The following is a 12,354-nucleotide window of genomic DNA, read 5'->3' as shown; positions in this document are numbered from 1 at the left end:
AAAGGTCATTGTGTAAGGAGCTGCCTACTAGCACTTACCCTCACACAAGCAGCTATTCATGTCCATCTTCGTATCTATGCTTCCAGTGTGCTAGCTTCTGCTCAAAGCCTTCCGTTTGCTCCCTCCCCCTCCAAGAGGCACTGTGTAAGTGAATCCAGCTTCACCTTGCCTTATGTAGATGTCTGGAAGTCCATGGCTCCCGTTCTTCTTTTGGAATTCTAAAGAAGATATTTTTTTAGGCTGCATTCCAGGCCCATCTCTCTGAGATGTCTCACCGCATCAGGTTCCACAGCTCAGCTTCCCCATCCTGAGTCCCCAAGCTGAGCTACTGAAGGTGTCCTGGAGACACACTATGGTTTTCAGCCTCCATTCTCCCATATGATTGCTTGTTAACTACTTTTATTACTTGGTTATACAATATAATTTTATCTCAAGGCTATAAACACTCCTTGTGTCTTGTCCACACCATTTATATCCCCACACCCTGTATGCGAATACCAGACTTACGTTCAACTCCTGATTCAGCCCTTTCTCTTGGATATATGAAAGGTCTCGCTAACCCAACACATCCAAAACTGAACTCTAATGTGTTCTTCCCTTAACTCACTTATTACGAGTGTGTGTGGAAAATTTTATTTTACTTTTGTCTTAGTAACCTTTTGTATTGGTGGGAGAAAACATTTGACAAAGGAAGTTGTGGAAGGCGGACTTTCTTTTAGCCCATTGTGTGAGGCTACAATCCATCATGGTGGGGAAGGCATGGCAGCAGTGAGGTGGGTGATCGCGCTGCATCTGCGGTCAGGACTCAGGGAGAGGTGGGTGCTGATGCTCAGGCCCCTCCTCATTTTTATTCGGTTCAGGACCCTAACCCGTAGGCTGGTAGCACTGTCCACATTTTGGGTCTTTCATTCTACATCAATTAATTTCATGTAGAAGGTCCTCGCCATGACCCATGACTGTTTCCCAAGATGTAGCACCATGGCTGTAGCTGGGCTAGTGCTCAGTCAATATTTGTTTAAGACACTGCAAGCAATGAGTGCAACTGAGGAGAGGGGGTCTGGTTTGCAGAAGGTCCTGACTAACGTGCCCAACCTCAAAGCAGCCTTTATATGAACTTTATTGCTTCTGAATCTGTGAGGGAAGATGATGAAGTTAAAGGATTACCCCAAGTGTTTAAACTGCAGAGGAGGTAAAATTTCTGAATATTTACTGCGGCTTGACTTCGGTTTAGAATATCTATTGATGAATTCGTTCTGATGACTCGGAGACTCAGAGGAGGTGGGTGCTTTCGTAGAAGGAAGTTGTTCAACAAATAGAAATGCCATTTGGTAAAAAGGAAATATGTGAGGAAAAGATGAAGACAAAGATGGTAAAATAATGGCTCTAGATCTCTGATGACCGCTTTTTTTTCCTTTTTTTCTTTATTAACTCAAGTATTTCTTTCTTTTTTTTTTTTTTGGTTCTTTTTTTTTTTTTCCGGAGCTGGGGACCAAACCCAGGGCCTTGCGCTTCCTAGGCAAGCGCTCTACCACTGAGCTAAATCCCCAACCCCAACTCAAGTATTTCTTATTTACATCTGGACCTGGGCTCTTTTTGCTTAGGAGACTTTTTTTTTTTATTAACTTGAGTATTTCTTATATACATTTCGAGTGTTATTCCCTTTCCCGGTTTCCAGGCCAACATCCCCCTAATCCCTCCCGCTCCCCTTCTATATGGGTGTTCCCCTCCCCATCCTCCCCCCATTGCCGCCCTCCCCCCAACAATCTCGTTCACTGGGGGTTCAGTCTTAGCAGGACCCAGGACTTCCCCTTCCACTGGTGCTCTTACTAGGCTATTCATTGCTACCTATGAGGTCAGAGTCCAGGGTCAGTCCATGTATAGTCTTTAGGTAGTGGCTTAGTCCCTGGAAGCTCTGGTTGCTTGGCATTGTTGTACATATGGGGTCTCGAGCCCCTTCAAGCTCTTCCAGTTCTTTCTCTGAATCCTTCAATGGGGGTCCTGTTCTCAGTTCAGTGGTTTGTTGCTGGCATTCGCCTATGTATTTGCTGTATTCTGGGTGTGTCTCTCAGGAGAGATCTACATGCGGTTCCTGTCAGCCTGCACTTCTTTGCTTCATCCTTCTTGTCTGCCGACTGCTTTTAAAAGCTGTCAAGTTCTCCTGATTCTTCACTGGGGGCAGCTGTTCATGAATGCAGAGAGGAGGAAGAGAATCAGGGGTGCTGTTGTGGGGATCCTGAAACTACTTAGTCTAAGTGAAAATATGTTGAATCTCAACAGGCTGGTGCTTCCAATTAGTGGCTCAATTAAGAGAAAAAATTGTAAGAAAGATACTTTCAGATTTTGGGAAAAATGCATTTTTATTCATTAATTTATTGTTTAAATTCCTCTGTTGTGTAAGAAGGGTCTTGTGTCTGGAAACCTGTTATCAGTGGATGTGGCCTCCTGCATGTTCTGAAGTCTGCTTGGGGGAATGTGTGCAATGCAGAACACCCGCGTGGGCTGAGTTTGCTGGTCACCCCTGCCCAGGAGCTGCATCGGCACTGGGGACCTTCAGCAGAGGCCATACCCTCATGTTTACTTTGCCTTAGTTCAAGAGAAAAATGCAACATTTTAAAAGATAATGTATTTTATGCACTTTACATATTTAGTTTAAGCAAGATGGTTTGAGAATTTAGGTGTAATTATTTGTTTCCTCTGAAGAAAATACAAGGGAGGGAAAGGTGTGTGTGTGTGTATTTTCTCTAGATGCTATGATTTGAATGTCCCACAACTACCATTGAAATTTAACAGATTTCTTAACAGTGTTGACAGGTAGAATCTTTAGGAGGTCATTGGGCTGTGAAGACTATGTCATCCACTTCCCCTGTGTGGAAGTGGGGTTGGATAGGCTTGGCCTGCAAGCCTTTCTTATTGGCTCATGTCTCCTTCTCTTCCTCCTCCTCCTGCTTTCGCTTCTGCTGCTTCTGGTGTGTTACGGTGCTGGTAGAAGGTCCTTGCCAGATTTGGTCCTTTTAGTCTTGGGCTTTCCACCTTTCAATCTGAGTCAGATAAGCACTTGTGCTTATAACTTACCCGAGTCTGTGGAATTCTGCTATACTAGCAGGGAACATAAGGCATTGAAATTCTGTCGTAGATGAGACAGTCTTGCTGCCCCAGTGGACAGAGATCAGAATGTGATGGACCCTGAAAACAGATGTCATTCATTGCCTGTCTTCCACTTCTTGTTTTGGTTATGGGAGCATCAGTGTTTGAGTCTCCCAAAGCATATCTGCTCCCAGGTGTTGGAACAGGTTGGTTCTCAACTTCAGTGGGCATTGTTCTCCAGTTCCTATTAACTGCAAAACATTTATGGCAGAAAAATCAGCTACCACTCTACTACTTTGGAATAGATTAAATTACACGGATTGTAGGGCTCTCATAACCTGTAAGCACGTCCACGCTTTTAGTCTCTTTTTGGAATTCTTCACTTATATACATATTTCACATGAAGAAGTATATATGTGCATATGTAAGTAAAGCATTCATACAGTGGGAGAATGAGACCTTATTTTTTTTATTGATGTGTACATAGAGCTGGGAGGTGATTCTGTTTGCCACTGAACACATCGATTGAAACTTGGACATCCTCTGTGTCCAGACTCAGGCAGAAACCCACCTTTCAGTGTTTAATCATTATTCATGTTCTTTGTGAGTCCTCACCAGGGCAGAGGTGCCTGATCTGCCTCAAGGGCTTCTCCTCATCTTTCTACATAAGCACACTCATTCTTATAGATTATAACTTAGTCATTCGATGTATTACCTTGTAATTAAGAGCTATATGAAAACATTGAACTGCGTGGGAGGCAACCTACAAGAACAGGAGATTGAAAATTTTAGAGTTAAATTATGGTGATTTTTAAAGACGTAAATTGTGTTGCCACAGCCAAAGTAGAACACTGGCATCTTTATTTTCAAAGAAGCCATCTTTATTTCCCACAGGGCATTAAATGAATAGAGGAACAAGGAATTAAAAGATGTATATGAGCTCATAGATATTTTCCATATAGATGTGTGTGGAATCATGTAACTTAACTTTTAAAAGCTAAAAGGTCCCTTGAGCATAGTAACAGGTCAGCAGGGCTGAAATGTGAGTACCATTGCGACCTGTATTGGCTGAGCTTGAATTTTGAATGACCTGTTATTGCCTTTTATCTTATTGAGGCTGTGTTCCAAGGCCACAGGATGTTGTTCGTAAGATTCAAGCTCATGCCTTTCCTTTTGCAGGGGCAGATGTGTTGGCTTGTATTTGTTCTGATTAATGCCCGGAGAGTGGAATGGCCTGGGTTTTAGGACTGGCCTGTCTCTGTGGATAGGCCATTTGGCATAGGTCTGATGCTAAGGTCCTTCCTACAAAATGCTTTTACTTCATTTTTTGAGTCTCTCAGGAATAATCCTCAACTGTTTCCACCAAATAAACTGTAATTTCCCATAATACCAAATATACTTGAAGGATTTGATGAAGATTGAATCCAGCCCAATATTGAGTTTGTTGAGTTTTTTTTCTTAAACTAAAATTGGTATGGAGCATACTCCATTGCACTCTTAAATTATCTTGTATGAACTGCCGTGAAACCTAAAAATTTCCCCAATTGTGATGCTGTAGTAAAACTAGGCTGTCAATACAGTCTCTGGAAGAAGCTGGGCTTAATCCAGTGCCTTGTTTTCAGTCCCGAGCTGAACCTGCTCACAGCAGTAAAATCCTCCAGTGTCCATGTGCACCACCAGAGCAATTTTTCCACTCATCCGCTCTAACAGTACTTTCCTTTTTCCAAACAACCCTGCTCCTCACTTGGAAGCATTATTCTTAGAGAAGGTAAGACAAGTAGAATGACCCATCTGTTTTAATTTACTTAATTTTTTTACTGGTTCTTGTGCTTTTGCATTTGTTTTTTTTTTTTTTTTTTGGTTTTTTTTTTTTTTTTTTTTTTTTTTCGGAGCTGGGGACCGAACCCAGGGCCTTGCGCTTCCTAGGTAAGCGCTCTACCACTGAGCTAAATCCCCAGCCCCATGCTTTTGCATTTGTAAAAGCACAATAAACAAGTATTCCCAAAGTTCATTGATCATCAGAGGAAATCTGATTCTTGTGTGAGTTCAGACTTTGCTTCACCTTTTCTACTGATGATAAATTCCCTTAGCCCTTAAAGCAGAAAATGCTTACAACAGCACCGAGCAGAGCATCTTCATCTCATGAGGATGTATTAGATGTGTGTGTGTGCTGCGTTCCACACAGCAGCTCTATTACATATACCGACTCCTAGAATCTACTGCCCATCAGCATTGGCACCATCTGAGCTTGTGTTTCGGAATGCTAATCCACCAAGGTAGTGTTCAGAAGAGAAATCGCAGCTAGTGAAGTCTTACTGGTTTGTCAGCCTGGAAACTCTTCATATGACTTGACCAAGATCTAGACCAAAATCCCTAAGAGAGAACTAAGACTAGAGTGGTGTCCCATTTCAAAAGAGGGCTTCCCCAGTTGTCTTTCCTGTCCTTTGTATTCTGTTTACTACCCGCACTGGCACTGTTGTCTCTGTAGAATTGGCAATGTTTTCTCTGGGGCTTCTAGAATGAAGCAGAATCAAAGTAAAAGGACCTAGTTCTTTTGGCTGGATAGTGTTTCATGCTAGTTGAGTGGACTTTTAAGGCAAATTGTAATTATTGGCCTACTAATAGCATAGATTATGCTCTACAGTTGGAAGTAGGAAATGGTATATGCTGTGCTTTTAACATATGTTGGTGTACTATGGTTCTCTAAAGGAACAGAACTAATAGAATTAATAAAAAGTCTCAGCAGTCACTAATATGCTTCTGGGATCCAGGAGGATTCCTAGAGAGCTATTGGTCTTCAGTCTACATTGGAATCCTTACAATACAGGTTCTAGTACCAGTGAAGGAATGCCCTAACAACAGGGGAGATGAACTTGACTGTGAGAGTGAGGACAAACAGTCAAAAAGCAAAAGGTTCCTCCTTTCCTGTCCATTTATGTGGGCTGTCACCAGAATGTGTTGCCCAGATTTAGAGTAGATCTTCCCACCTCAAATAATTCAATCAGGAAAATCCTTCACAAGTATGACCTGCATCTTGGGTTTTAATTGATTATTGATGTGGTAAGACAGCAATCAAGACGAGTCACCAGAATGATGGACATCAAACCATTTAAAAAGAATCCAATATTCAATGCTATAAACATCTTATTTATTGTTGCTGTTGTATTAGTAGTTAAGAAGGTAATACCACGAAAGTCAGGTGGGTTTTGTAGAACTTATTTTTTGTAGTATTTTTCAAGTCCAAATATATTTAAATATACACACATGAAATTATATACACTTACAATCTAACAAAAGTAGTGTTATAACAGTACAATAATAGCAATGCAAATAACCTTTGTGATAGAATTGCTATACAGTGGTAGATATGGTTTTCCAGCAACTGCTCCACAAAGTGGTATGGAGGAGCTTCGTTGTTAGTGCCGTTTCTTTGACCTCTGTCACTTCAGTGTGTGGACTGAGTGGTTTCGTCACAGTGAGGGGTAGCTAGAGAGTTACTGCATCTCAACGCTTCACAGAATTCTTGGATCATCTGCTCCAGTAGTTTTTAAGCTTATGAACCAGAGCAAAGAGAGTGTGTTTTAACAGGACACTGGAATAGCCTCCAAGATAGAACGTATTCAAATATCTCTACTGAATTCGCTTCTATTCTATCTGTTGGTTAGAATTTTTAAATGTTGAGCAGGGATCACTGTCAGACACACATTCCCAGTTGGAAAACACTCTTTTGGGCTGACAGCTGTTTCATAGATGGAGAACCTGGCACCTGGCAATGTGAAGTCACTTATCTGAGGACAAATGGTTCAAACTAGTGGTCTTTTGAAAATGCATGTGGAATTTCAAATGCAAACTTTTTAGTATTTGGCGATGACAGGATGACTTCCTGTTACTCCAATGGCCCTGGAGGAAGTGAGTATATGGGCCTGCCCTGTGATGGCTGTGCATGCTCAGGGACACAGGTGTTTGCTCTGTTGTTGGCCAGCGAACAGGCACGTAGTTTCAGTGAAGCACAGGCTAGTCCATTTATTGGAATGTTTTCTATGGCTGCGTTTTCCTTACAATGAGGCGGATCACTGCAAGAGAGATAGTATGGTTCATAGAACATTTACTATTTGACCCTTCACCCAAACATTCACCAAATCCCAAGGATCATTTAATGAGGTATTTACAAGTCCGGCACATGGAAACACACAAAAGAAAAGCTGTGATTACACAGGAGCACTGGTGACTTAGCTGACAAGATAATAATGGTGATGTTGGTCATGGTCCTAATATTCTAATATTAATAAGTAATAATAATGATAGTGATAACAACAATAACAATATAAATAAGAGTAATTTATTTCTTGAACTATAGACTTTGGATCATTTTATCTTCCTGTAGAAGCAACTTCTTATGTTGCTTAGATAATACACACTTAATACGTTTCCTTTGGCTTGTTGTCAAAATTCATTCCCAGAATCTGAAACCTGCTGTTAGATAGAAGCACGGAGCTCTCGATGTGTATGGTCCAGTCATTAAGTGTTTGTGGCTACTTTGGAGAATACTCTGGCCTACTTCTTGTGGATATCTGCATAACGAAATCTTGAAGTCTCTAATTGTATCACCTCTGTCTTCTTGCATGCTGGACAGCTCCCTGGAGAGCACCCTGGACCATTAACACTTTTGTAGTTCCTCCAGATCCCACCAGCACTGACCATCGGAGCCTTCGCCAGTGTGAGTCTTGGTGGTGAACGCCTGTCATTTTCTTCCAACCCTGAGAGTCTTCCAGGAAATATATTTGCCTTGGTTTTGGAATTTAAATAAAGACATTTCTGAAGACAAAACAAAGAAAGTATAACACCAATAAGAGTTTTTATTAACAGATAATTCTCATTATGTCTATGGCCTGAAAATGTATCCCTCATTTCTGCTTCCCATGGACCCTGAATGTGTCTTCAAGTAAATTGGCTTGACCCGGAAATTTAGCATCCATTTCTTCTCTCAGTTATGAATTTATGAATAGATCTGTCTCTCCCTTTAAAGTGGTTTCCCTGGCAACCAAACTACCCTGGCATGATCAGAGCAGTTTGTCATTTTTGAAGTTTGACTTTCTGACAACGCTGCCTGACTCAGGAGGATGAGGAAAACATCTAAACACAAACATTTCCAAAACATGCTAATGGTGAATTACAGATGGGAAGCACACTGAGGTGACTCCTCTGTAGATTGCATGTCACCCCATCAGCACCACCCTCCTCCACCAACTGGCAAAGGGAAACATCTCTTGAAGTAGCTATCTTTGTAGCAGGGAACAGATGGGAGTGATTCTTAAAGAGGATCTATTACCATAAAGATATATTCTGGGTATCAGTGGGTAGACAGAGATAGGGAAGACAGCAGAAGGCACATGGAGTGAACTCACCTTGTGATTGCTCAATCTTGTTTATCTCCAGGCTAAAATAAACAGGTGGGTCACCTCAGACAAATCATGGGAATACAGACACATGTCCTACTCACAGGCAGACAGGGCAAGATGAGAACAATGTGGGTCTTTTTGAGTCCCAAGACTGCTTTGTCATTTGTTTTGCTAGCTATGCAATGGCGTGAATATTTAGTATATATCCCTGATGCTTCCTCAATGCACATTGATGTGTTATTTTCTGGTGATCAGTTAGAGCCTTATTCAATTTGAGTTTCCTTCTTTTCTGCCATCCTTTTCCAGCTCTTGTAACTAGAGTACAATGGAGGGAATAGAGCTAGAATGAATTGTATGGAAAGAAGAGCATGCAAATCTGTCTGCTTTTTATTAATTTTCTTCTACCCTTTGAAAAAGTGAGAGAGATTTACAAGACTTACAGAAAACTTTGAGATCTATAGCAACCCCCAAATGAGTGTAAAGTCAAAGAAGACAGAAGAACAGAGTGGATGCCACAAACGGGGACCCAGTTCGAGTTCTCACCTAGTGAGTTTACAGGATTGGTGTAGGATAAATAACAGGCAAATAGGCTGTGTTGTCCTGTTTGCTGGCCTTCAGATGGAGGCCCGAGCAACATCTAACATGGTGGTAGGCATCATATGGCTTACCTGACAAAAACATAACAAAACATGCAGGGGGCTCAACTCGTATGCTCTGAGGAGAAGGAAAATATTTAACAGAGCTGTTTTTTTTTTTCTTATGAAGGAACCGTTGAACACCTTTGTTGAGGTGCAAGGGGATTAATTTCCTGAACTCGATAGAGATCATGTTTCTTAGGTCAGTCATAGAAGAAACTACAATGAAGGGTAGCAAGAAAATATTTAGCAAGAATATATTATATGTATTTTTTAATTTTAAAATGAGTATTTTGGAATGTGAGTATAGATACTATGGTGATCACAGAGATAGGGAACACAGTTGCTTTTTGAGAAAGATCTGTTGAGCAAATGCGATGCAGGGTGCGGATGGAAGTCTCTGCCTGGTCCCTCTCTTCAGGACACCTCGCTGCACAATGATACTTTCTTCTGTCGCCAGTGTGCCAGTGCAAACCATACAAGATGAAGCATTGGGTACTTTGGCTGGGTATGATGTGCTTCTATTTGGCAGGGTTGCAAACCAGCACATATTAAGAGATATATCCATTAGGGAAATCCCAAGGTGTTTCCTGCTCAGTTAGCCCAGGATTTGCTGGATTTATAGTCCAATTCCCTTTTTTCCTTTGTCCTACTTTGTTTCTGTGATGGCTAGTCTTAACTATCTACTCAATTGGATTGAGGACCCCTAGGGGATTAGCGAAGTGGATCTTTAGGGTCCTGGGAATATGTCTATGAAGGAACTCGAAGAGAGGGTTAGATTACGAGGGCTCTTGCCTAATAAATAGATTATCTATTGATGGGCTCTTGATATAATGGCATTACTGGAGATGATGAAAAGGAGAGAGTCTCCGGAGCCTAGATCTTTCCCAGGTTCATTTTGTGTTTCTTGTTTCCCATAAAGTGGACAACTCTCTGCCACAAGCTTCTAGCATTATGGGCATCATCTTACATCAAACGCATCACAAACGTGTTGGGAGTTGCTTTTTGTACCCCTTGATAATTGAGCAATTCAAGAGATGGGATGTTCTTCTGTGGATTTTTGGTGAGACTTGGCAGAATACACAGGCTACACTGTATTCACGTGAAAGGAAGATGTTTAATCAGTTTCAAACTCTGAGCAGCCCCCACACACTTATATAACTTTTTTTGGTAGAATAAGACAGGAAAGTGTTAGAAGTGACAAGACAACAAAGCAGACTGAGCATAAAGAGAAAGAACACGGTGAAGCTATGAGAAGATGATTCTGGCTAGACCCGAGACTGCACGGTAGGCAAGAGTTAGAGATCATATGATTGTTAGCTAACTTCTCATCAGCTATGGCTGTAGACAAGAGAGGAAACAACAGGAAATGACTGACTTCTCCACATAAGCAATTAACATTATAGCCTCATCAGTTCTGAGATTGTTTGTGACTTTTTCCTTTCCATTTTATTCATCACCAGCCTGTCCTCTCTAGAACAAAGCCACATCCTTAGGATCTACCAAGGCTGTTGGACTTCTAGCCATCACAATTAAGTTTCAGATGCCAGGATGCAGGGTCAGATAAAGATGTGCATGCCATGTCATCTTAAAGAAGCTTGCTTCTATTAGGGCTCAGTGGTTGTAACTTGACTATAGGCCCCTCATTGGGGCGGCTGCAGGATATAATCTTGAATGAGGCAGTGACATTTAACATCTTTTAAAAATGTTTTTAAATTGCACCTGAAATGTAATCTATTGTTTCATATGACAAAAACATCAAAGTTAAAATAGGGTGTTTTAGATCGGAAGGTGTCAAGTACCTCTTCCTGGAAACTACAGAGAAATTATCTGTGTTAAATGTCAAAATTTATCTTCTATATTTCCCATGAGAGATCATTATTAATGCCCTAACATGTATAACATTTTTTTCCATGTACCAGGCACTCTGCCATTTTCTCTGTTATTGCATTTGACAGAGCCTCTGAGGTCATTTTAATGAATGACCTATTATAACAGATAAAGGAATGGAGGTTTTAGAAAGTGAAGAAAATTGATCAGGGCCATAAATATCATGCTCACCTGGAAAACTCATGCCTGTCTGGCTTTCTCTTGTATGGTGGTCTTCCTAGGAAGATCCACAGCTGAAAAGGAAATGCTAGAGCTCAGGTCAGGGCATATATGGAAGTCAGGGTGGATTGTGAGACTCAGTCAACTCTTCTGAGTGTTGGAACCACAGAAGAGCACACAAAGTCAAGGGAGAAAGAACTTCAAAGCATCGAGCAGGTAGGTGTCGTGTCGTGTCAGCGTTGTCTCTAGGAGGAAGGCGCCCAGAAAGATCACTAAAAGAAAACCAAGGAGGAAATGTCAGTCCAGTCCAGGGGAATGATTTTTAGCATAAAGGGGTTGAAATATCTACAGCACAGAATTTTTCAAAAGCATGAAAAGCCAATGGTTTGAGTCGTAGGAGGTCCTGTGCTGATCATCTTTAGAGTGTGGACAGTGGGATAAGATGATCCATTGTAATGTGTATGGCAACTTTGATGCTAACAGCAGCCAACAGAAGAGAGAATAAGAAGGGAACGCTGTAGCCAGGCGATGTCCCATGAGCTTGGTTGCATCTGCACGGTCCTTTTGGCATCACGGCTTTGACCATCTTTGTGTAACCTGTCCAAGGTCATACTGCTCTTCAGAAACAGAGTTGACTGCTGAGTTCTTGCTTATGATTCTATGATAATGAAAGTATTTGTTAATTTCTCTTCTTGACTTTCCTTATTTGGTGTAGCTTGTCGATCTCAGTGTCTAATGAGGCACATAGACTATCAATGAGCTGGAGTCAACCAAAGATTTTACTTTTTAAAGGGAAACGGAAAAAGCCCAGAGATCTTTCACCCACACAATGATATTGGGTACATTTTCATAGGAAATACTAAGTATATTTAATGATAAATAAAATGTTTTAAGGAGGAATAAATTTTGATCTGTTTTACTGTATCATCTTTCAAGGCTATACATAGCCAAAATTTTAAAAATAAATTAAGTGAAATTTGAAAAAAATTGGAAAACATTACAATTTTACAAGTAAGTTTATTAAGACAACTCAAGTGATGCATTCTGGATCACAGTAAATGTCTCTGGAAATAAAGGAGGCATTTTATCTTTAGAACAAAACATTTTATCAACTCTGCACTCCAACAGTGCTCTTTTGTGTCTTGAATTCCTTTATGCCTACAGATTGCTCCAATGAATGCCATTAG

The 12,354-nt window shown here is 41.0% G+C and overlaps 1 protein-coding gene across 39 annotated transcripts in view; it reads left to right on the top strand.

Annotated features, from left to right (window-relative positions):
- Mlip (muscular LMNA-interacting protein) overlaps window positions 1-12,354 on the top strand; it is a 265,581-nt gene that overhangs the window by 87,027 nt on the left and 166,200 nt on the right. The gene's annotated exons all lie outside the window — the stretch shown is intronic.

Source organism: Rattus norvegicus, chromosome 8 (genome assembly GCF_021556685.1).
Source record: "Rattus norvegicus strain SHRSP/BbbUtx chromosome 8, alternate assembly SHRSP_T2T, whole genome shotgun sequence".
In the NCBI taxonomy this organism is placed as follows: domain Eukaryota; kingdom Metazoa; phylum Chordata; class Mammalia; order Rodentia; family Muridae; genus Rattus; species Rattus norvegicus.
Note: the sequence above shows the minus strand (reverse complement) of the source record. Positions and strands in the feature narration are given on the sequence as shown.